At 42.8% G+C, this 26,908-nt stretch overlaps 1 pseudogene; it reads right to left on the minus strand.

Moving 5' to 3' along the window:
• Window positions 1–5,150: 5,150 nt before the first annotated feature.
• The window catches only part of LOC122899895, a 92,048-nt pseudogene continuing 70,290 nt past the window's right edge, over window positions 5,151–26,908 (minus strand).

A 26,908-nucleotide genomic window follows, 5' to 3' on the forward strand; every position in this document is an offset into this window, starting at 1 on the left:
CTTTACTCATCCTGTAAGCTACCAGGAACTCTGTAAGCAAGTCAACATTTCCAAGGGGATCTACTGGCTTCATAAAGTCAATCTCATTACCTCAAATGTCTGGGGATATCTGAGTTTATGCATGTCTCTCTCAAATATGACTGGAAGTCAAAGCCTTGGTAAAATAACCAATGTTTCCTGTTACATGGAGAACAGATTCTTATTGAACTTATGCAAATAAAGAATTGCCATGAAATAAAGAATATTCACTGAGAGTTTCTGAATTTGGTGGTTTAGGTATAGAGACAAATTAAATGCTTTATTTGTTCACAAAGGAATATTTTATCATATTTCTATATAATCATGGATATCTTAAGAGAAAGTTTCCTGGGGCTCCTGGGTAGCTCAATCATATAAGCTTCTGCCTTCAGCTCAGGTCATGATCCTGGAATCCTGGAATTGTGCCCCATGATGGGCTCCTGGCTCAGTGGAGAGTCTGCATCTTCCTCTGTTCCTTCACTCACGTGCTTACTCTCTTGTTCTTTCCTTTATTTGGAATGTGTTTGGTTGAACAAACATTAGAGCCATGGGAAGAATAGAGCTTAGGGAAAAATGTAAAAAAAAGGTAAGTGAGTATGAGCAAATGGGTAGCAAAGGCCAGGTCGGGGGGACTAAGTGGTGACATTACTTATTCTTCAGTTTGAATGCAGCTTTTTCCTTCCAGAAATTCTTACTAATTTTAGTTTTATGGTTTTAAAGATATCAAAACATCATTAAAAAATATCTTATTTATTTGGGGCGCCTGGGTGGCTCAGTGGATTAAGCCACTGCCTTCGGCTCAGGTCATGATCCCAGGGTCCTGGGATCGAGCCCCGCATCGGGCTCTCTGCTCAGTGGGGAGCCTGCTTCCCCCTCTGTCTCTGCCTGCCTCTATGCCTACTTGTGATCTCTCTCTCTGTCAAATAAAATAAATAAAATCTTTAAAAAAATCTTACTTATTTGAGAGAGCAAGAGTGAGAGGGAACACAAACAGGGAGGGCAGGGATAAGCAGACTCCCCACTGAACAAGAAGCCCAATGCAATGTGACTCAGGGCTCAACCCCAGGACCCTGGGATCATGATCTAAGCTGAAAGGCAAAAGCTCAACCAACTGAGCCACCCAAGCACCCCAAACACCATATGTTTGTTGAAAGTCCTCTTCGGGAATCTCCTTGAGGACAAAATATGTTCTGCAAGAACATCAGAATGATAACTATAAAAGGATAAACTTAAAAATGAACATGTTTAAAGATCTGGTATGATAGTTCATTATAATATAGCTGATCAAGAAATTTGGTTATTGTTATGACACATGATGCTTTAATAATTAGAATGTGAAGTGATGACCTTATACCATAATATAATAAAACTTTTGGAATTTCATATAATTTCTAGAACTATTATAGCATTTACCCATACAACATAAGGCAAAGCTTACCATTATTTGTTTGACAATCCTTCCCAAATAACTTAACATACCAAATAAGCAAGCCTAATTAGTCAAGATTTCATCTATGACTCAAGCCTTTGGGAAGTTCAATAAAATCCTCAGGAAATTTTTGGGTGCCTGGATGGCTCAGTTGGTTAAGCATCTGCCTTTGGCTCAGGTCATGATCCCAAGGCCGTAGGATCAACCTCAACAGCAGGCTCTCTGCTCAGTGGGGAGTCTGCTTCTCCTTCTCCCTCTACCTGGTTGTGTGCTCTCTCTCTGTCAAAGAAATAAATGGGGGAGGAGTCAAGATGGCAGAGAAGTAACAGGCTGAGATGACATCAGGTAGCAGGAGATCAGCTAGGGAGCTTATCAAACCATTCTGAACACCTACAAATCCAACAGGAGATCAAAGAGAAGAAGAGCAGCAATTCTGGAAACAGAAAATCGATCACTTTCTGAAAGGTAGGACCAGCGGAGAAATGAATACAAACCGATGGGAAGATAGACTGCAAGGGATGGGGCTGGCTTCCTGCAAGTGGCAGAGCAATGGAGCACAAAATCAGAACTTTTAAAAGTCTGCTCTACTGAGGGACATCCTCCAGAGGCTAAGCTGGGGGTGAAGCCCATGCAGGGACAGCATGGTCTCAGGTCCCGCGGGGGTCACAGAAGGATCAAGGGTGTCTGAGTGTTGCAGAGCTCACAGGTATTAGAGCGGGGAAGCTGGCTACAGAGACAGAGTTGAGGAGTGAGCTCTCAACTCAGGGTACCTTGAATTGTGATCCATGGCACAAGCCACTTCTCTGTGAGCAGGGACCCCACATGATCTAGGGAGACCACCATGGAAGAGCGCAGGGATCTGTGGGGTTTGAAGACTCCAGGCAGGGCTGTGTCCCAGAGACAGAGATGCTTAGTCACAGGCTGGATGAGCTCGGAGCATAGCTGGAGGCCAGGGAGATGAGAGTGATTGAGCGCTCTTCTCCGAGGGCACACTGAGGAGTGGGGCCCTGAGCTCTTGGCTCCTCTGGGCCAGAGATTGGGAGTCTGCCATTTTCATTCCTGTCCTCTGGAACTCTATGGAATGCATGCAGGGAACAAAAGTTCCCAAAAGTGAACCCGAGCAGATTACTTAGCCTGGCACCTGGTAAGGGTGGGACAATTCCACCTCAGGCAAACACAATTGAGAATCACTACAAAAGGCTCCTCCCCCAGAAGATCAACAAGAAATCCAGCCAAGACCAAGTTCACTTACCAAGGAGAACAATGGAATTCCAGAGGAGGAAAAGCAAAGTATGGAATTCATGGCTTTCTCCCCATGATTCTTTAGACTTGCAAAGGTAATTAATATTTTTAATTTTTTTTCTTAATGCTATTTTTTTAAACATTTACTCTTTCCTCTTTTAATGTTTTTTAACTAATTTATCTTAACCTTTCATAAAAAATATTTTTGAACCTTCATTATTATACTCATATTTTATCCTTCATTGTATCTAACTTTATTTTATTTTTTAATTAATTTATTTATTTTCAGCATAACAGTATTCATTATTTTTTTCACCACACCCAGTGCTCCATGCAATCTGTGCCCTCTATAATACCCACCACCTGGTACCCAAACCTCACTCCCCCCACCACTTCAACTTTATTTTCTGTATACACATAGGGTTTTTCCTTCTGAAAAAAAAAAAATGGGATGCAACTTCTGCAACTTCTTCTAATAGATCAAAATATACCCTAAATCTAGCACAGGGCTTTGTTCTAGTCTCCAGCCTGAGCAAATTCTCTCCACTTTCTTATTCTTTATTCTATCAACCAATATCTTATCAATTCTTTTTTTAGAATTTTTTTTTTAAATTTCATCTTTATGGTCATATTCCATTCCTTCATTGTGTTTGCATATATATATATATATATATATATATATATATATATATATATCACATCTTCTTTACTACCCAACAGTCAAGAGGCATTTGGGCTCTTTCCATGGTTTAGCTAAATACCTAGTTGTGTAATAGCCAGATTTTGTGGTAAATCCCTTTTTAGGTTTTTTGGAACTACCATACTTTTCTCCAGAGTGGCTGCACCAGTTTTCATTCCCACCAACAGTGAAAGAGGATTCCCCTTCCTGCACATCATTGCCAATACCTATTGTCTCTTGTGTCATTAATTTTGGCCATTCTGAACTATCGGGGTGGTATCTAATTGTGGTTTTGATTTGTATTTCCTCATGTGAATGATGTTGAGCACCTTTTCTTGGGTCTGTTAGCCATCGGGATATCTTTGGAAAAAGTGCCTATTCATGTCTTCTACCCATTTTTTAACTGGATTATTTAGTTCATATTTGTTGTGTTTACTATCTTCTTTACAGATTCTGGATAAAACCTGTTAACAAGTTTATCATTTCCAAATAGCTTCTCCCATCCTGTTTTTTAGCCTTGTTGATGGTTGCCTTTGCTGTGGCAAACTTTTTATCTGGGTGAAGTCCCAAGAGCTCATTTTTGCTTTTGTTCTCCTTGCCTCTGGAGACAGTCAAAGAGTTCTTCTGCCTGTGTTCTCCTATAGAATTTTGATGGTGTCCTGTAGAGGCTCTGTTTTAAATATATCCATCAACAACTTGAATAAAATCATAAGGGTAAGAAAAGGGAGGAAGAAAACGATCATAAATACAAATAAACACATCTTATGACAAGAAAGAAAAAAATATGCAGTCCTTAATACGCACCTTTCATGGGTTACAGGCAGAAAATGATATCTGTGACTTCCTTCTTCCATTTCTAATTCTATGTCTTCTCATCTCTCCCAGAAGCATAGCAGGTCAGAATTCTATACCTGTGGAGTAAATACAACTTTGTGCCCAAAGGGCTGAGTCCTAAGTAGCCTTGGCTTCCTTATACTTGTGTGGTTGATACCTTTATCATTGGATTGGAAGTACTGAGAGGCAGTATATAGATCCTGGAACCGTGCTCATGATCAACACTTTCTTCAGTTTACCTGGCATCTGAAAATTCTCTTCACCACGAACACTTTGTTATGGTAGCAGTTCTGTTCTTTCCAACTGGTGTTGACACAAAAGGGAAACCAAGATCCTCATCCTTCATTCCTTGATTTAACACAACACTAGTTTTTCAAAGTAACAGAAATTTACTAAGATATGTAAGTGTCTCTCATCTATTTCAGAATAGGAAGTTTATACAATAAAATATTAGATTATCTCTTCTTAAAGTCATCAGCCATCCATTTCTCCTGAAATTTTTGGATGGCCAATGTCTCTGGTCAGAGTGCAGATTTTCCAAAATAGAGCTGATAATGCACCTGTCGCTTCTTGGTTCATCTGCACAACTCATGCTAGATAAAACAAACACCATGTAATTCTGCAATCATTCAGCCTTCACCTCCTTTCATATACAAACAATATAAAGACTCCATGAAATAATTTTTATTACCAAAACAAATATGACTTCCAATAGGAAAATTCAACCTACTCCAAATCAGCACAAACAACAGTCAACTTTTAACTTCTCCTACCTGAGCATACATAAGGTGTGAACTGACTATTCTCATAACCATATCCCAGGAAGTCTGCATCCAGAGCAGCAGGGAAAGATACCAGGTCATCCAGGACCTATCCAGAAGCTTTGACTCACGGTGTCTGCAGCTCCAGAAAGAGCCACCATGAGGAATCTGAGATAGTGTTGGGGTCCTATGGGAACATAACTTCAGGGATGCAGGGGAGTAATGGAGATTCAGCCCCTGGAAGAGCACCATTAACATCAGAGCCTGACCTGAACCCTTCCCCTGAGAGGCTTATAGGATCCTCCAAAGGAGAAGGAAGGGGCACAGGGGTATCTGCAGGCCCACCCACCACAGAGCAGAAGGTGAGGGACATGTCTCCTGACTTCAACATCAAGTATGGAAACAGAGTCCCAGAGGAGGAAGCTAGAGGGAAGAAGAATGTATGGGAGCTGTCAGTCATATTGTAGAAGGAGTCATCTCCTCCTCAACATCCAGGAAAACCCCCACCATGTGAGGAACTTCTCTACAGAACAGAAGAATCACAAAGTTGGAATATGCACAGTAATTTTGCAAATATACTCCCAAAGCCCAGAACCCCCCTTCTGGGCACTCTTGGTACCAGTATGTCCTCTCTACATCTCTTCTACAGACACCCAGAGACCATTCAATTCTGTCTCCATTCCTGATATCCACCACCCAGACACAGGGCCCTGATGTGATGCCTTCCTGACTTAAGATGCTACAGTGTTTTCCTGGGTCCTTAGTTGTATCCTTCCAGGTCACACAAGACTTTTAGAAACAGCAAGATTTGGATGTGCAGACCCTGGATCCAGAGTGACAGACACTGGAGAGACAATTGCCAATCATTTGAGGTCTCCCTTGCCCTATAACAAGGCACACATTAACCACCCCCACCACCAGACAACTATATGCATGTGGGCAGGGTTAAGTGTCCTGAGATTAGAATCTTGTGATTCAAGCACACGCCCCACCAACAAGGAGAAGTAACTAAAGACTGATCCAGGAGGACAAGACTGGACTCCAAACTGAATGGTATCTCTTAACATCCGATATCATCCACACCCACCAACGCACCTATGTGATTTTCACCACCCCATCTGAACCCACCACCACTGATGGGGCCAACATCTGTGTCACCACAGCAAGCTGAGGAGAGGTCAGCCACCCTGGAGCAGCAGTAGGAGGACCCAGAAAGAACTCAAAGTAAGTAAGTCACAAGGCAGGAACTTCTCCTTCCACCAATCTACAAAAAAACCACATGTTTCTTGTTAAGGCTTTGAGAAGTCTGAACACACTGGGGTCTATATCTAGTTTTCTGAAATACACTGATGCAAGAGTTACAGGGAAATATTTTTTGGAAACATTCCCTGATGCATTTATTGCTTACATGTGTGCAGACACACACACACACACACACACACACACACACAGAGCCATGATGCTACAGCCTTCCATAAAAGTCAAGCCGTAAAGCTTAACACACCTGAGAGGCTGTGTAACAACTGAAAAGATGAATCTATGCCCAGATATCACTCAAATTATGTTTTATCAATCCTTAGCCACATATCCATCATGAAAGCTAGGTTTTCTTGAAACAAATGGGGGAAATCAAAATACAAGTACACAAGGCATACTTTAAACACATACTTCAGGTCTCCTGGGTGGCTCAATTGGTTAAGCAACTCCCTTCTGCTCAGATCATGATCCTGGAGTCTGGGATCGAGTCCCACATCAAGCTATCTGATCACCAGAGAGTCTGTTTCTCCCACTGACCTCTCTCCTTTCATGCTCTCTCTCTCTCTCATTCTCTCTCTGTCTGCCTGTGCTCGCTCTCTCCCTCTCTCTCTGACAAAAAAATAAATAAAAAATCTTTAAAAAAAAAAAGTCTCTCTCTCAAATAAATAAATAAAATCTTAAACACAAACACACACACACACACACACACACACACTTTAAAACACTGACACATGCAACAGTCAGTTAAGCATCTGGCTCCCTGATTTGGGCTTGGGTCAAAATGTCAGAGTGGTTGGATACAGCCCCCTATCAGGCTCCAGATTCAGCATGGAATCTGCTTGAGATTTTCAACACTCCAGACTCCACCAACTCCAATGTCTAGAGAGAGGCAGCAAGAACAGGGAGGAGAGGGAGAAGCAGTGTCTCCTCTAAGCAGGAAGTCCAATTTGCGGCTTGATCCAAGGACCCTGGGATCATGACCTGAGCCAAAAGCAGCTGCTTAAGAAACTGAGCCACCCACATGGCCCTGAAAATCTTTTTTTTTTTTTTAAATTCAGGAAAAATAGCCAAAATGTGGAAGGAGCTGAAATGTCCTTCAAAAGATGTGGTTCATATATACAATGGAATATTATTCAGCCATCAGAAAGGATGAATACCCACCATTTGCATTGAACTGGATGGAACTGGAAGGGATTATGCTAAGTGAATAAGTCAGGCAAACAAAGATCATATGGTTTCACTCATATGTGCAACATAAGAAATAGCATGGAAGACATTAGGAAAAGGAAAAGAAAACTGAAGCGAGGGGGTGGGTAATAAGAGAGGGAGATACTATGAGAGATTATGGACTCCAAGAAACCATCTGAGGATTTCAGAAGGGTGGGGGTGGGAGGATGGGGTAGCCTGGTAATAGATATTAAGGAGGGGATGTGTTGTGATGAGCACTACATGTTAAATGCAAATAATGAATCATGGAACACTAAACTAATGATGTACTGTACGACGACTAACATAACATAATAAAAATATTGTATCAGTATGCTTCTTGAGAAAAATATTTCAAAATTAATTAATTAATTAATTACTTCATGCACATCAATTCAGCAGAGAAGGGGGAGATGCTAAATATGATCATTTGATCATCGTTTTTCACATACAATGCAAGCAAGGCTCTCTAAGGAGCCTCACACATCTGGACCCCAGGTTTCCTTCACCTCTGGCTTCCCCTTCTCTGTTCTCACAGTTTATATCCCTGATCATAAATAGAAACGGCCAAAAAGAAAAAGCACATATTACACAGGTTCAAAGGGCCCAGATTCTTAACCTACCCCGGTACTAAAGGAACCTCTCAATAACGTTTCATTGCTTTAGGATCCCCAGACCACTCTCCTGTCCCCACACCACTGGAAGATCAAGATGATCTCATTATCAGAGGCAAATCTGGTTACATGATTACTTTCAAACAGCTTAAAACAAGTATAAGTCCTCTCAGAAATCTCTCAAACAGGTATCAGGAGTTTATTACTTTTCATACATGCAAATAACTTGCACATCCTCTTATATACTGCCTACTCAAAACACCACAGCTGTGATTTGAGGTCTCACTTCTACCACTCTTACCTCCCCATAATCTCTCCAAAGGAATCTTAGGCTCTCTACTTTCCTTCTCAGCTCCTTCTCTTTGCCTAACACATTTTTTTCTTTCCAGATTTGAACCCCACTTTTCCCTAGTAAAGAATTTTAAGTCTTCTAGGTTTCTCCTTTTGCATCTTCACATTTTGCCTCCAAAAATCCCAACCAAGTTAAGCCCATTATATAAGAACAATATTCTCCTGAAAGGAAAGATAATGCTTGAAACAATTTTTAGTAGCTGTTTTTAAAAACACATACATATTACATATCCTAATGTTAATATTTAATATATTATATATGTAATAATATAATAAGATTATAATATATATAAGTTATTGCTCTTCTTACACAACAATATGCAAAAGGTATTTTATACAATTGCAGGTGGTTAACAGAGCCCAACCCCAGGAATCTATAAATTTCGTGGTGGCTCTCCCTCTCAGATTCAGATCACCAGCTCTAAAGTATTTAATTCCACAACACCTAAGGAGGCTTAAAGGAAGAAACCCAGTTCCAACAGGGAGTCAGAGCATGAGGAAGCAAAATAAAGACCAACATGCCAGAGGTCTAGCAAGAAACAGGAAAATCAAAACCAGAGACAAAAAAAAAAAAGTGGGGATTTCAGGGGAAACTGGATTCACAAGCAAAAATCCACCTAGGAAGACTGAGTCCTAAGAAGGCAAGCTTAATTTTTGAAATCCTCTACATAAAACAGTTTCTGATTTATAAAGTCACAATCCTGTTCCAGGCTCTCCTTATAAATAACCTCTCTGTTGTCAATGCAACAATTAAAAGTATGAATTGAGCAGTGGTTTCAGAGGGTGTTGGTAACTCTAACAGTGACCTGCAGCATAGAATGGGTCAGAATGGAGGCAGAACTATCATTCTAAGGATAGTCCTTACATTCTTAAGAGAAAGAAGACAAAAGTGACAAGGGGAGCTTGGAAACCAACCCCATCCTGTTGTAGGGTCTGTGACATAGATGGTGGCCGATTTGAGCCAGGGGAGATAAGGTAACAGGAAACTGAGTAGCATACCTACATACATATATGCCTTCCTCCAGACTGAAAGGGAACACATGCTGGTGAGACCTCAGTCAGAAAAATTCTGCTCAGCAATCATCTACTGACCCTTGCCTCCCCTCTGAGCTGCAGGTGACACTGCAGAGTGGGGAAATGCTGGAAAGGAAATGATCTCCTGCCAGGTGCTGACATACATTGTATAAAAAAATTACACAGATAAAATATATAAAATTCCATAATTATAAAAACATCATTACTATACCTAGTGATTTTGAATACACAGATATTTGAGAAATAACCCAAAAGGAGAGATAATTTCATTCTGGGGTGTGAGGTGAACTCTAGGGAAACAGTAGTCAATCCTTTTCAGATAACACAATCACTGTTTGGGGGCATTGACGGCTCATTCTACCATGTTCTCACACATAGTCTGTCCAGCCCTCTACCCATCTCTTTGTGATCACAACTCCCAGGAACTGGAGAAAACACACTCTCCCTGGTTGGTATTGTGAAGCTAAGGTCACACTCCTATCCTTAGTGAACCCATTAATTTATATAGTTCTTTTCCTGAAATCTCAGAGCAACTGGCTTTTGGATTCCAAGTGCTAAAAGAACTAGTTGGACTGAAGGCTAAACAGCTAGGTGTATGGCACATAGGTCAGCATTGGAATAAACCCAAGATGCACGACAGACTCCAGGAACTACCATCGCCCCCTTGTTCCCAAGAACTGGGTGGGAAACAGTGGCTTAGATTGAAGAAAGCTCATAGAACAGGGTTCTTCCTTCCACCAGCTTCTGCTTCTGCCCCAGAGAAGGATCCACATGTTTCTGTCTGAAACAAGGAGAGGGGACACCTTGGCTTAGGAGGAACAAAAGATCCAAGGACACCTGGACAGTCACTCACTGGTCAGATAAACAGATTTCCTCCAGTCTGAAAGGCAACACAGGAAACAGGTGAGCTAAGAACCAGAATGTCTCCTTCAAAGAAGACACAGAAATTTCTAGAGAAAAAGCAGAACTTACCGAGATCTGCTTGGAGTTCATCTGAAAGAGAATGAGAAATAAGCATGAAGCCCCATCTCTAAGAACAGCAAAGACTGCACCTGACAAACCCACAATTGCTCATGTCAGTATCCTAGAAGTTACAGCTCCAGATCCATTGAGCTTCCACAGCTCCGTGTCCTCTCTGGACTTCCTCAGTCACTTGCTCCAGGACAACGGCCCGCCTTCCACTTTTTCTCTGCACCGGCTGCCACACTCACAGACTGTGGCCACTGCCCTGCCTTACCTCTGGCTTTCAATGCCTCCTCCTTTGCCCGCTGATCCTCTTCCTTTTCCCTATGAAGTTTCTCCCATTCCTTCATCTCCTGGAACTTAGCAGTTTGTTCTCTCTTGGTGTAGTAGGCAATCCCAAAGAGTAAGAAAATCAACAAGGTCAGGATTACCATGAAAGCTGACATCCAGGGAGAAGTCTGGGGAAAGAAGTCCTCTGTGTCCGGCCATACACACAGTCAGGGGCACAGCCCAGAACAGTCCATGCAGCACACTCAGGGACTCCCAGTCCCTCCCTATGGCCCTACTTGGAGAGGGAAACAGCAAGGACCTGGGGGAAAAAAAAAGGCAATTGCTTTCTCTTGCTTCAGGATTGGGTTAAGAAGGGAGCAGGTCACATTCTCTGAAGAGCTATGACTCACCACCAGCACAGCCTCCACACTGAACACCCCTTCAGCATTTTGGGCATGGGTCTCAGAGAATGTCAAGAACTTCTCTCCACTGAGGGCTCTCTACTGCACCTGGGGCTTTGGGAATCACCCTGATGCCTTACACAACACTCAAACCCCATCCTCCTCTGGCCCTGTGATGTGCACTTGAGGGGCAGAGGCCATACCTGCAAGAGAGAAGCCAGAGAGTAGAGGGAGGTCTCTCAGAGCTCAGGGATGCAATCAAAGCCTTCCTGTTCACATCTCCAGGGGCAGCATTGCATTCTGGGGTCTCCACTGGGGAGTGATCATGGCAAAACAAAGCAGGGGTGCTACCACAGCAAACAAACAGAATTACCATGGGGACCTGTGGTAGGCACAGAAGGCAGAGCTCTTCTCCCCAAACATGAAGGTGGGAAGTCCATTGTCCAGAGTGACAGAAGGAGGAACTTGCTCTCAGATTCTGCTCTTCTCACCTCTCACACTGTCCAGGTCAGCTGCACACTCACTGCCACTGGGTACATCACTTCACCTTTAAAAAATCTAACTACCTCATGAGGAACCTCCCTAATATCCACATCCCTGTGGGTTACCTCTGCCTGAATTCCTCACAGATGCTTCAAACTCAGATCCTGAACAGTTTCATACTTGGTCCCATATTTGATAGCCTGATGATGAAAACTTTCCAATCTTTCACCCTTCCTTACATCCAGCTCACCCTCGGCCACATACTGTTAGTGCCTTCACACACTGCTTTTAGGCTCCATCATGTGACTTGGCTCAGCCACTGAGAGTTTAGGGAATATGACCCCAGCAGTGTTTGGAAACTACTTTTGCCATTTGCCTTGCCCTCTCTCATTAAATGGACATGCTCAGGCTAGCACTGCCTTTCTAGCTAAAGTTGTCCTAGACCAGCCAAGAGCCAGCTAAACAACACCCATGTGAGCAAACCAGCCAAGGTCCAGTGTCAGGACAAATAAAAATTAAGGCAAATAGGCTAATTATCGCTGTTGAAAATAAGGGAAGAGAGTCCCTTCCTTTTTTTTTTTTTTCCCATAGTTTATTGAGAAAACATGTGACTGTGTGTGCTTTTTCTCCCCTTTGAAATGTACATAAGTCCATTGAAAAACACAGATAGGCCTTTTGCCAGCTTTGTGATCCAGGGATGTCTTTCTCAAAGATCTGGGAACCTTGTCTTTGAACGGCTCACTCAAGGAAGACAACACCCCTCTCTCCTCCTCCCTGTGCCAGGGTATGGGCCTAACCTTTGTGGGCACTAGGATCCTTGTATAAAACTATTTCCTGTTATGAAAATGGGAGAATTTGTTTTTCTTCTGGATGAGGGCAACCACATAACAGAGATGGTCACCCTATTACTATGTAAATCTAGGGTGAACTTTGTTTGTGACAGATGGTGCTCTCATGTCCACTTACTTGAGAGCTAGTAACCAACTATCCTGAGAACATATGTACAAGGAGCTGTGTCTGCATGGCTATGGAAAAGAGTGATTTTATTTGTCTTTGCATCTCTTCAAAGATTGCCAATGATACATATCACACTTTGGTTAATCTAATTCTATAATAAAAAGGTTTTCTTTCCCACTATCTGTGTGAAGGAGATTTCTCAGAGATTTCCTTTTAATTATATTTCCCCAACATGACCAAAAATGTATGAGAAAACCCAGTTAAGATTAGACAAATACTCCTACAAATGGCTAACAGACACATGAAAAAATGTTCAACATCACTAGCCATCAGGGAAATAAATATCAAAACAACATTGAGGCGGACCTGGGTGGCTCATTCAGGTAAGCCTCCATCTTTGGCTCAGGTCATGAACTCAGAGTGCTACATTGAGCCCTGCTCAGCAGGAAGCTTTCTTCCCCCCCCCCCACCCCGCCACTGCCTGCTGCTCTGCCTACCTGTGATCTCTCTCTCTCTCTTTCCAATAAATAAATAAAATCTTTAAAAAAAACACATTCTGATATTACAGCAGTTAGAAGCAGTTAGAATGGCAAAAATTAACAAGGTAGTAAACAACAAATCTTGATAGGATGTGGAGAAAGGGGAACCCTCTGACACTGTTGGTGGGAATGCAAGTTGGAGCAGCCACTTGGGAAAATAGTGTGACAATTCCTCAATAAATTAAAAATAGAGCTACTCTATGACTCCACAATTGCACTACTGTGTATGTACCTCAAAGATACAGATGTAGTGAAAGGAAGCCAATATTCATAGCAGCAATGCCCACAATTGCCAAACTGTGGAAGGAGCCGAGATGCCTTCAACAGATGAATGGATGAAGAAGAAGTGATTCATATATAAGTGGAATCCTATTCAGCCATCAGAAAGGATGAATACTCACCATTTTCACTGACATAGATGAAACTGAAGGGGATTATGCTAAGTGAAATAAGTCAAGCAGAGAAATTATATGGTTTCACTCATATGTGCAACATAAGGAATAGCATGGAAGACATTAAATCTGAAGGGGGAAAATCAGAGGTGGAGATGAACCATGAGGGACGATGGACTCTGGGAAACAATCTGAGGGTTTCAGAGGGGAGAGGGTGGGAGGATGGTTTAGTCCAGTGATGGGTATTATGGAGGGGATGTGTTGTGATAAGCACTGGGTGTTGTATACAAATAATAAATCACTGAACATTACATCAAAAACTAATGAGGTACTATCCATACTCGAGGAACTATAGAACACTCATGAAAGAAGTTGAAGAAGAGACAAAAATGGGAAAAGCATTCCATGCTCATAGATTGGAAGAATAATCATTGTTAAAATGTCTATACTGCCTGGAGTAATCTATACTTTCAATGCCATCCTGATCAAAATTCCACCAGGATTTTTCAAAGAGCTGGAACAAACAATCCTAAAATTTGTATAGAACCAGAAGAGACCCAGTGTGCTAAGGAAATGTTGAAAAAGAAATACCAAAGAGGGACATCACGTTCCCTGATTTCAAGCTTTACTATAAAGCTGTGGTCACCAAAACAGCATGATACTGGCACAAAAACAGACACATAGACCAGTGGAACAGAGTAGAGAGCTCAGATATAGACCCACAACTCTATGACTGACTAATCTTCGAGAAAACAGGAAAAATATGCAGTGGAAAAAAGACAGTCTCTTCAATAAGTGGTCCTAGGAAAATTGGACAGCTAGATGTAGAAGAATGAAACTCAACCATTCTCTTACACCATTCACAAAGATAAACTTGAAATGGATAAAAGACCTCAACGTGAGGCAGGAATCCATCAGAATCATAGAGGAAAACATAGGCAGTAAACTCTTCGACATTGGCCACAGTAACTACTTTCAAGATATGTCTCCAAAGGCAAAAGAAACAAAAGCGAAAATGAACTTTTAGTACTTCATCAAGATCAAAAGCTTCTGTACAACAAAGGAAACAGTCAACAAAATGAAGCGACAACCCACAGAATGAGAGAGATATTCGCAAATGCCAGTATAGACAAAAGGCCGATATCCAAGATCTATAAAGAACTTCTCAAACTCAACACACCAAAACAGATAATCATGTCAACAAATGGTCAGAAGACATGAACAGACACTTCCCCAAGGGAGACATACAAATGACTAGCAGATACATGAAAAAGTGTTCATCATCATTAGCTATCAGAGAAATTCAAATCAAAACCACATTGAGATACCACCTTACTTCAGTTAGAATGGACAAAATTAACAAAATAGTAACCAAAAACGTGTTGAAGAGGATGTGGAGACAGGAGAACCCTCTCACATTGTTGATGAGAATGTAAGTTGTTGCAGCCACCTTGGAAAACAGTGTGGAGATTCCTTAGGAAATTAAAAATAGAACTACACTATGACCCTGCAATTGCACTACTGGGTATTTACCCCAAAGATACAGAGGTAGTGAAAAAAAGGGCCATTTGTTCCCCAATGTTCATAGCAGCAAGGGCCATGGTCACCAAACTGTGGAGAGAGACAAGATGCCCCTCAACAGATGAATGGATAAGGAAGATGTGGTCCATATACACAATGGAGTATTATGCCTCCATCAGAAAGGATGAATATCCAACTTTTGTATCAACATGGACAGGCCTGGAAGATATTATGCTGAGTGAATTAAGTCAAGCAGAGAGAATCAATTATCATATGCTTTCACTTACTTGTGGGGCATAAGGAATAACACGGAGGACACTGGGAGCTAGAGAGGAGAAGTGAGTTGGGGGAAAACGGAGGAGGGGATGAACCATGAGAGACTGTGGACTCTGAGAAACAAACTGAGGGTTTTGGAGGGGAGGAGGATGAGGGGTTAGGTGACCCTGCTGTTGGATATTATGGAGGGCACATGGAACACTGGGTGTGGTGCATAAACAATGAATCTTGGAACACTGAAAAAAAAATTTTTAATTTAAAAGAAAATGATTATGTGTTGAAAAATGTTAACATTTTGGATACATTGGGTTAAATAAAATATTAATTTTTTTTAAAACTAATGATGTACTATATGGTAACATAACATAATAAAAAAAAAAGAGCAGCCAACTACATGAGCACTGGGTGTTATATGCAGCTGATGACTTACTGAACTCTACATCTGCAATTAGTGATGTACTATATGTTGGCTAATTGAATTTAAATTTTTAAAAAAATGGAAAAATGAAGAGAAAAAGAAGAAGCCAAACACAGCCTAGACTATCTAAATTCACTTAATGCCCAAGTTAAATAAATAGCTACCTGCCACTGAGAGCTCTATGCTGTGTGTTACACAGCATCATGACAATTAGGAAATAACTTATAATTATCAATATTTCTGCTACAGTTCAACAATTGGCAAAAGAGAAACCCTAGGATTCTCTGTAGTCACCTTTTCCCCCTTCACCTATCACCAAATCTACTGACTCATTTGTGTCTCGTTTTCAAACCTCTCTAAAGCCAAATATCTCCCACCCAAGAGCCCCCGCATGAAGTCAGACAGCCAACCTTCCTCTATGTAACTACGTTCAGGCCTTCAGTCTCCTCATCTTCCATCTATCCTCCCTCACACTGTCAAAGCAAACAGCCACCCTACACCATTCTGTTTAAAATTTCCTCACCTCTACATTCAAACTCTGTTACATAGCACAAAAAGCCTTCTATACTCTCACATATGCCTCTCCTCCACTAAACAGCTGTCCATTTCTCCCCAGTTCCCATTCCTGCACTCCCCTGGAAACACACTCCAGCCAGGACTATATGGTTAACTCTTTATAACCACAATCACCATGCTGTCTGTGCCCCTCATAGTCCAGACCACAAACCAGAAAGGCCCTTTGGAAAAGACTGGTGATCCCAAATACCTTCTCAATTATGTGCCACTCATAAAAGTTTCCTGATCAATCTCTTCTCTGTGCACCTGGACCAGAAACACTTGTTTATGCCAGGATTCTCACTTCTCCCCACCCCACTATTCACCTCTCCCACCAACCATGTAGCCTCCCTGTGTGCCCAACACACCTGCCACATGCCTAACTCGGTTATATCACATAGCTGTTCTTATGCTTGGAACTCTCACCCCCAGATATCCATTTCTCCAAATGCCTACTCACCACTACCTAACACCCTCTATAACCCAACTGTTTACACTTTTATTGCTTTTAGAAAATAAACTCTACAGAGCAAGGATTGTGGTTTGGTTCAGTAATGCCTCCAGGTACCCAGAAGGGGAGCTGACACTTCATGGGGATTCTATATGCACACTGAATTAATGAATAAGTGAAGACACCTCTTTTCCTTCAGCTGTAAAATGAGGGGCTGATTTACTTGGCCCCAAGTTTATTCCCGCTCTAATACTACAGCACCCTAAGTATAGATCAATGACCCACCTGCCATCTTCAGTTCCAAACTGCCAGATCCACAGAAGTTTCCCTTTCTGAAGAAGCAGGTATATAGCTCGTTGTTGAAAGCCTGAACCTTGTGGATGTGCAGGATGGCCTCTCCCCATGTGAGGAATTCCTTCACCAGTGAAGTATGCCCTGTGTACCGGGCACAACTGTGCCTCTCTCTGCTCCCACTGATTTTGATAGATGAACACTGATTCTGAGAAATTTGAGCAGAATCACCACAGCTCCATGTTCTTCACATTGATGGCTGGGAACACATGACATGGCAGCATTATGTCCCCACCTAGAGCTACCACCCTGGGTTCTGAGGAGCCAATCATCACGAACTCCTCTATGGACACAGACATTAGGGTGAGAAAGCAAGAGAGATGCAGGATAGGGAAGGAAACACACTGTCAGGTGGGAGGCCCAGACAAGTGGGGGTAAGAGTCAGTTAGGAGGTCTTGACCTGAAAGATTCAGTTTTTACCACTCTGTACCTGGGCAAGATCCTCTTACCACATACTTGAGACCTAGCAAAGATGTCAAAGCACTGGGTGTGATGAAAAAAAAAAGGAAAAAAAAAAGAAAAAAAATAATGAATAATGTTTTTCTGAAAATAAATAAATTAATTAAAAAAATTAAAAAAAAAAAAAGGATGTCAAAGAGACTCCCTCAGCAGCCTGTACTCCTGACTCCAGACCCTTCCATGAAGGACTCTCTAACTCAGTGGCTTTAACTTTCCACAGGCATCAGAATCACCAGAAAGTCTTTTGAAACAAAGACAGCTAGGCTCCACCCCCAGAGCTCCTGGTTCAGTAGTTTTGGGATGGGTCTAAGAATGTGTATTTCTAAGGGGGTGGTGGGAATTCTTTTACTAATGTTCCAGGGACCACACTCAGATCTAACCTGTCTCCTCTTGGGACAGGACTCAAAACTGACCACAAAAAACCTGTGGCCTAGGTGGGAACTCTCTGCTCATTCAGCCAACTCAGGAACTTACCCACACCTACTCCTAAGTTAGATATTTGTCCCCATATCTTAGTACTCTAGTGAATTACATTTGCACTAAACCTAGAGTCCACAGCTATTTCTATTAAAGCCTGTCCCCACGCCATCCCCTATAGGATGCAAATCACTACTTTTTACAACAAAAGGTTCACTTCACTGCTGCCACCCCCTCAGTCTTTGGTCTTCTGAGAACAGATGGACATGTCATGACAGGACACTCCTCCAAGAAGCATGCATGCTGGACCTCAGAAGAGTGACTTCTCACCTCTTGTGCTACTCAACTTTGATTGACTCACTATATGTCTCACCTGTGGAATAATAGTGACTATACTCCCTGTGACTATTCTCTCCTATGTGCATGAATCTTTCAATCCACAAGCAAAACCATGTCCCTCCTCTGCTCAAAGCCCTGAAATGGCTCCAGGCTCCCCTCATGGCCCATTAGGCCCTATAGGGATGACCTGCCACTGCTCTCTGACCCCCCAACCCCTGCTTCTCTCCCTCTCCATCACTCTGCTACAGCAAACACTTATTTCCTTGGCTTCCTGAACAAAGAAGAACACTCCCAGCTTTGCTCTGGTTGCTCTGCATGGTAGAATCCCTCAATCCTGAGGGATCCTCACAGGATGACACCATGCTTCATTCCCATCTCACTACCTGCCCACCCAGCCCTTTGGAAATGTTCCCAACCTGCTCTGCCCACAAGACCAGACCTTTGCTGCCTCAGCACAGGGGTCTCCTCCATGTCTGCATGAGTCACAGGCCACCACAGATGCCCAGAGACACAGGGCATAGACTCAGGTTCCTCTCCATGAAGAACACAACAAGCTCCTGTGTGCTGTTCTTTTGCTGCTCCCTAATTTCCTGCTCCCAGGGAATGACTGAGAAGCATGAGAGTCAGACTGCATCCTCCTCAAGGACACTGTGTCTCCCACCACACGCACATTGTCCTGGGGTCCTTTGCTTATTCAGTTCACCTGAACTTCATTCCCATCCCCTCACGCAGCCCTTTGCTTCTCAGGACAAGGCCCTGGCCATTCACACAGCCAATGCCCAGTCAATTTTCCATGATGGGTCCACAAAACTCATCCTCTCTATCCTTGAGGAGCTTCTGCCTCAGGATAAAGGATCCCAGCAGGGCAGGAGCAGCAGAGGGTAAAATGAGCCCTGCTTCACACATAAGTGTGAGCCCAAGGGCTTCACACCACTTATATATGGGAGGCAATCAGTGGTCTTAAAGGACAGATTATGGACTTCTGACATTTTCTCCACTCTCAGCCACTTTCTGTGTGACTTTCTTCAACAAGTTTTTCATCCACTCTGCCTCATCTGCAAAATGGGGATAGTAAGAGTATAAGGTATACCCCAAGGTATAAGCAGAATCCTCTCAATATGTATATGCATCCTATGAAATTATGTCATCAGAACAGTACCTGGTCCTGGGAATGATACAGAAATATCATTAAATAAATAAGTAAAATGCTGCCCCCATTATTATCCAGCACCCCTACCATGATCTCAGCCTCCTCCCCACTGCCAACAGCTCTGAGCTTTACTCTTGTTTCCAAACAAGTATCTTCAGTACCCTCTCACCTGCTTGAAAACCAGGGACTTCATAAGCATCTCTAACTCAACAGTGAAAGATCTCAGCTGACCCTAAATCTGCTCTCAGATTGCCTCAGCAGTTTGCTGCTCTGAGCCCCACACCCTGCTTCCAGGTTCAATACGGGTGATGCTGGATTCTCTTGTCTGAGAGGAAGTGGTTCCCAGATGAGTGAAGGAGAGCCTGGCACAAGTTGAAGGGGTCTCTCCTGAAATAGGGAACTGGGGCACTAAGCACTTCCAGATTGAAGAATCTGCCCTGTATCGACTCTTTCCACCATTTGAAAATGAAAGCTTACAAAACAATCCCAGCAGACTCTGCCCTGCCCTCTGGATGGTGCACCCTAGTTATCAGGAAGGAAACAGCATGATCAGAGCCACAGAAACAGAACAAGTACAGGCACACTGACCTACTCTGCAGGGGGACAGACAGAGACACAGACTTAGCAACCATTTATTGAACAACTACTACTCTCCTGGTCACCTAACTGTTCACTACTAAGATAACACCATGTCTGTGGGTGTATTGTGGATCCACCAGTGTAGCTGCTTTGCCTTTCTTCACCAGGAGACCATCCACATCATCCCACAACCTGGCAACAGACAATTTAGTATTGGGCATCAGCATCATTCAGGAACCTGTCCCTGCAGAACTAAATGCACAGTGCTCTATGGATGCTTAATATTGTATTATCACACATAGCCTGGATGTGCCATTCAGCCCCTCCCTGCCAGGTCACATTCTGTACCAGGAAATGTGGATTCTATGGCCTCTGAAAGAAAACCATAGAGCACTAGGGTTTCTTCTCCAGCCCCTCCCTTGCTGCTCCTCATCTCAGTAAAGGACAACTGGCTTCACCCAGTTATGTCTGACAAAAACTTGAAGCACATTCCTGAAACTCCACATTCTTAGTCTACTTCCATAATCTAGAAAGTTCAAGAGTTTCTCAAATTCATATTCACTGCCCAGCACCTACCTACAACACTCTTATGTCCTCCCTGATCCAAACTGGGGGTCTCTGTTTCCTGAAGAGTATCCCTTCCACCACCACCCTTACCTACTGAAGCTCATTTTCTTCTCTCTCTTTTTTTTTTTAAATGAAGGCCCATAGTGTGTGCTTTCACCAACAACACAGATTTAACATATTCCAAGGCTTATACAACCATTATCTCAACTTAGGTTTACAACATTTTCATCACAAAAAAAAATAAATTCCTGTACCCATTATTCATTTCCTATTCTCTCCCCTCTCCCCATCCTTTCCTAGGGAACTAAGCAATCAGGAATTTACTCACGTTCGTTTTTACTCCAAGGTCATTATCCTCTCAAGTCAGCTTATGTTAGGTCTCCTCATCCATTCAAAGGATCCCCTGCTAATGAGATGAGAGAGATCCCCCTCTCATCTATGGCTTTCAGGTCCTGTCTTTGTATCTAACATCATCCATCACTTACCCAGTTGGTTGCTCACTGGCTTGAGTGAGTTCCTCCAGTTCATGGAGCTTCTCCAGCCTCAGGTCTTTTCACAAGCCACTGAATCAATCTCTCTCTCTCTCTCATCCCTCAAACTGGTTACCATTGCAATCTTGCCTAGTGTTATCTTCTTCAGTGGGGCCTTCACCAACCTTCTCATCCCCACATGTGCCCCGTACATGTGTTTGTTGGGGGTTAGTGGCACCCTGTTCTCCTCCACAGCCCTGAACTGTGTTCTTCTGTGAACCGTTTGTGGCATCCACAAAGGGAGGCACTGTGTGCCCTGGTCATGTGTCTAGCACACAGCACTCAGGAAACTTTGCTTGGGCTCTTGTGCAGAGGAGTCATTTCAGCAGCACATTGGTTATCCAGCCCTGTCCAAATTTGGAAAACATTTCAGTTCACTGAGAAACACAAAGACTATGAACTCTGGCCTGAACAAGTCAGACCCTGGGTGGATACAGCAATTCCAACATCTTCTCCACTCTTTTTTTCTTCCTACCACAAACATATATGCAACACTGAAGCATCACCAGAATAGAAACTCAGATTTCACCTGACTTTTGTTTGCTCCCTCAAGCCTGCCCAGTGCTCAGGTGTTTATGTGTGACTGGTTTTAAGACACTAGTTTGAGCCAGCACTCCATGGCCACACTTCTGCCGGCTTCCTCTCACTACTATCTTTATTCTATAGATGAGGAAACCGAATCTCTCAGTTTCACAACCACACACCCAGCAAAACCTCTCCCAGCCTTTTCACTCTCAACTGTTCTGAATGATCCACTGTATTTATTTTCAGAAAGCAAGAACTGACAGACCCATGATGCACGGGAGTGATAGTTTTCTGCCAGGATGTTTGGGCTGAGATATTCTGGGAAGACCCAGGACTTCTGGATATATCTGAAAGCATCCCATGTTGTCATCCTCAAACATCCATTCTGACAATATACGCTTAGACTCTGGAATATTGGGGAAATCCTTAATTTAAAAAGATATGGAATGAACCGGAGCCAATATTTACTTCCAGGATCATCCCCACTGTCCTGACCACATGCTGCCCCACAGGGAGACTCCTCAAGGCCTGAGACATTAGTGGAATATTATTAAAAGACACAGGGAATGGGCACCTGGATGGCTCAGTCAGTTAAGTGTCTCCCTTTGTCTCAGGTCATGTTCCCGGGGCAGTGGGATTGAGCCCAGCACTGGGATCCCCACTGAGCCTCTCTAGTTTCTTGTGCTCTCTCTCTCTCTGTCAATTAAATAAATGATCTTTTTAAAAAAATTATTCTATTAAAAAAAAGACACAGGGAAAAAGTCTTATTTTATTGAATACCTCCTAAGTGCCAGGAACAACGCTACACAAGTTGTATTCACAAAACATGATTCTCACACATGCAAACAGAGATGAAGATGTCAGTCCTGCCATCTAGTAACCTTTTATGCAGGAACTTTCCAGAGGAGGGAGGGCTGGAACTGCAGTAACACTGCCCCCCATACCCCTACACACCCCAGTCCTCAAGCCCAGCCCAGCCCAGCCCCCATCTCCATACAATGCAGGGTTAAAGAGGAGGAGGAAGGGGAACTTGGACCCAGCAATGATGCAGATGATAGGGCCTGAAAGTTTATCCCCTTGCATTCTCTTCCTTGGAACCCATGTTGAGAGGGTAGAGGAAGGAATGATAAAGCACAGGGAAGATTTTCTGGAAGGATAGTGGAAGTATATCTGAAGACACCTTGGAAATGAAACAAAACAGCAAACTCCCTGCCTCCTCCAGCTCATCAGGCTTAAGTTCTGGCTGTTTTATCTACAAACACTGTTCACTGACCATGAATGACTTTTCTTGCTCTAAATATAGATCCTTCTGATGCTAATTGAGTTAATATTACACTATCTACTTTAACATCCATATAAAAATTCTTTTTTTAAATTTTATTTACTTTTTGATTTTTTTTCAGTGTTCCAGGATCCATTGTTTATGCACCACACCCAGTGCTCCAAGTAATATGTGTCCTCCACAATACCCACCACCAGGCTCACCCAAACCCCCACTCACATCCCCTCCAAAACCCTCAGTTTGTTTCTCAGAGTCCACTGTCTCTCATGGTTCTTCCCCCACTCCAATATTTGTTTTAATTCAATTATTGACGTATAGTATATTATTAAACTCAAAGGTAGAATTTAGTAATTCATCAATTGCATATAACACCCAGGGTTCATTACATCAAGTGTTACCCTTAATGCCCAACAGTCAGTTACCTCTTTCCCCCACACTTCCCTCCCATCCAGCAACCTTCAATTTGTTTCCTGTAATTAAGAGTATCTTATGGTTTCCCCCCTCTCTGACATTTAGTTGCTTCAAGTGCCTTAAAGCAGTTTCAGAGAAATACCTAAGCCAGAAAACTAGGGCTAAGATAAAAATGAAGTAAGATTTTATAATGTGCCAGTTGGTGGAAAGAATTAAACCCACTTATTAAAAACATGAAATAAAGTTTAACTTATTCTAAATCTTTATTCATTTTTAATTAGAGTATACTTGACTATGATACATTCATTTCAGGTGTACAACATAGTGATTCACAAGTTAAACATTATGCTATGCTCACCATGAGTGTAACTACCAACTAACTGGGAACCTATCTCCCTCTCTTCACCTTTATGGCCCATCTGCCCACCCCACCTCCCTCCTGCAACTGTGACTTCTTTGAGGTTCTCTTCTAGCAGGAAAATGCAGGGTTGATAAAAATTCAGGGTTCTGAGGCATTTCAATTTTTTATTACAATTTACTCGATGCACACAGTTATTATCTATGCTAAACCTTTTTCTTCCTACGGAAATACAGTGAATGTTGAACCATCCTTGTAGCCCAGGGATGAATCCCACCTGGTCATGGTGGATAATCTTTTTAATGTGCTGTTGGATCCTGTTGACTAGGATATTCATCCTATATCCATATTCATCAGTGATATTGGTCTGAAATTCTCCTTTTTGGTAGGGTCTTTGCCTGGTTTGGGGATCAGGGTAATGCTGGCTTCATAGAAAGAGTCTGGAAGCTTTCCTTCTGCTTCAATTTTTTGAAATAGCTTCAGGAGAATAGGTGTTATTTCTTCTTTGGAGGCTTCGTAGAATTCCCCAGGGAATCCGTCAGGCCCAGGGCTCTTGTTTTTTGGGAGGTTTTTGATCACTGCTTCAATCTCCTTACTACATATCGGTCTATTCAGGTTGTCAATTTCTTCCTGGTTCAATTTTGGGAGTTTATAGTTTTCCAGGAATGCATCCATTTCATCTAGGTTGTTTAGCTTAGTGGCATATAACTGTTGATAATAACTTCTGATGATTGTTTCTACTTCCTTGGTGTTAGCTGTGATCTCTCCCTTTTCACTCATAATTTTATGAATTTGGGATTTCTCTCTTTTCTTTTGGATTAGTGTGGTCAATGGTTTATCGATCTTATTGATTCTTTCAAAAAAAACAGCATCTAGTTTCATTGCTATGTTCTACTGTATCTCTGGTTTCTACCTCATTGGTCTCAGCTCTAATCTTGATGATTCCCCTTCTTATGTGTGGAGTTGGTTTGATTTGTTGTTGATTCTCCAGTTCTTTAAGGTGTAGAGACAGCTGCTGTGTTCTGGATTTTTCAATATTTTTGAGGAAGGCTTGGATGGCTATGTATTTCCCCCTTAGGGCCGCCTTTGCTGTATCCCATAGGTTTTGGACCGAAGTTTCTTCATTCACTAGTTTCCATGAATTTTTTTTATTTAATTGACAGAAATCACAAGTAGGCAGAGAGGCAGGCAGAGAGAGAGGAAGAAGCAGGCTCCCCGCTGAGCAGAGAGCCTGATGCGGGGCTCGATCCCAGGAACCTGAGATCATGACCTGAGCTGAAGGCAGAGGCTTTAACCCACTGAGCCACCCAGGCACCCCAGTTTCCATGAATTCTTCTTTGATATCCCCTGCTTGATCCAAGCATTCTTTTTTTTTTTTTTTAAAGATTTTATTCATTTATTTGACAGACAGAGATCACAAGTAGGCAGAGAGGCAGGCAGAGAGAGAGAGCGAGGAGGAAGCAGGCTCCCCGCCAAGCAGGGAGCCCGATGCGGGACTCGATCCCAGGACCCCGAGATCATGACCTGAGCTGAAGGCAGCGGCTTAACCCACTGAGCCACCCAGGCGCCCCTTGAGCCAAGCATTCTTAAGCAAGGTGGTCTTTAGCTTCTGTAGGTGCCCCAGCGGCTTGTAGCGCATGCGCGGTGATGCTTCTGGGCTCCGCTGTGCCCGCTTGTTGCCTCGGCCGCCTGCCTCAAGCCGTCGCCGCTGGGTGGCGACGGTGCAGAGCTGCTCCGGCTGGGCTCGCGGGGGGCGGGGGGGGGGGGGGGGGGGGCCCTGGGCGCCGCACGACTTTTTCGGTGCCCAAAAGTAAACACGCCATAATGGCTGCTGGATGCAAGCCAGTAGGCGGAACTTAGGATTTTGTATCTATGTGGCTGCAAGTGATTGGTTGTGCAACCTTGGTATATAGAGACATGCACGGGCGGGGGAGAGAGAGGTCCCAACAGCTACGCAGAAATAAAGCTTGCTTCGCTGAGGTCTCCTGGTCGTTCTTGCTGGCGAGAGCGACAAGCTTCCAGGTGTTTGAGTTCCTTCTGAACTTTTCCTTGTGATTGAGCTCCAGTTTCAAAGCATTATGATCTGAGAATGTGCAGGGAATAATCTCAGTCTTTTGGTATCAGTTAAGTACTGATTTATGACCCAGTATGTGGTCTATTCTTGAGAAGGTTCCATATGCACTTGAGAAGAATGAGTATTCTGTTCTTTTAGGGTGGAATGTTCTGTATATATCTATGAGGTCCATCTGGTCCAATGTGTCATTCAATGCTCTTGTTTCTTTATTGATTTTCTGCTTCGATGACCTGTCTATTTCTGAGAGAGGCATGTTAAGATCTCCTAGTATTAGTGTATTCATATCAATATAACTCTTTATCTTGATTAACAGTTTTCTTATGTAATTGGCTGCTCCCATATTGGGGGCATAGATATTTACAATTGTTAGATGATCTTGGTGGATAGTCCCTTTAAGAATGATGTAGTGTCCTTCTGTATCTCTGACTACAGTCTTTAGTTTAGAATCTAATTTATCTTATATGATAATCACTACCCCACCCTTCTTTTGAGGTCCATTGGCATGAAAGATGCTTCTCCATCCCTTCACTTTCACTCTGGGTGCATCCTTAGGTTAGAAATGGGTCTCTTATAGACAACATATGGATGGGTCCTGTCATTTTATCCAATCTGCAACCCTGTGTCTTTTTTTTTTAAGATTTTATTTATTTATTTGACAGACAAAGATCACAAGCAGGCAGAGAGGCAGGCAGAGAGAGGAGGAAGCAGGTTCCCTGCAGAACAGAGAGCCCAATGAGGAGCTCGATCCCAGGACCCTGGAATCATGACCTGAGCCAAAGGCAGAGGCTTTAATCCACTGAGCCACCCACATGCCCCAACCCTCTGTTGTTTTATGGGTGCATTTAGGCCATTCACATTGAGAGTGATTATTGATAGATACATTTTTATTGACATCGTGTTACCTTTGAAGCCTTTCTTTCTGTAGATTGTTTCCATATTTCTGTTCAATGATATTCTTAGGATTTTCCCTCTTTTATAGGACACCCCTTAACGTTTCTTGCAGTGTCAGCTTTGTGGTCACATACTCTTTTAAGCCTTTTCAGTCTTGGAAACGCTTTATCTTTCCATCATTTTGAATGTCAGTATTGTTGGATAAAGTATTCTTGGCCCCATGTTATTCTCATTTAGTGCCCTGAATATATCTTGCCAACCTTTTCTGGCTTGCCAGGTTTCTGTGGACAGGTTTGACCTTATTCTGATGGGCTTTCCTCTTT

Source organism: Neovison vison, chromosome 1 (assembly GCF_020171115.1).
Source record: "Neovison vison isolate M4711 chromosome 1, ASM_NN_V1, whole genome shotgun sequence".
Lineage (NCBI taxonomy): Eukaryota > Metazoa > Chordata > Mammalia > Carnivora > Mustelidae > Neogale > Neogale vison.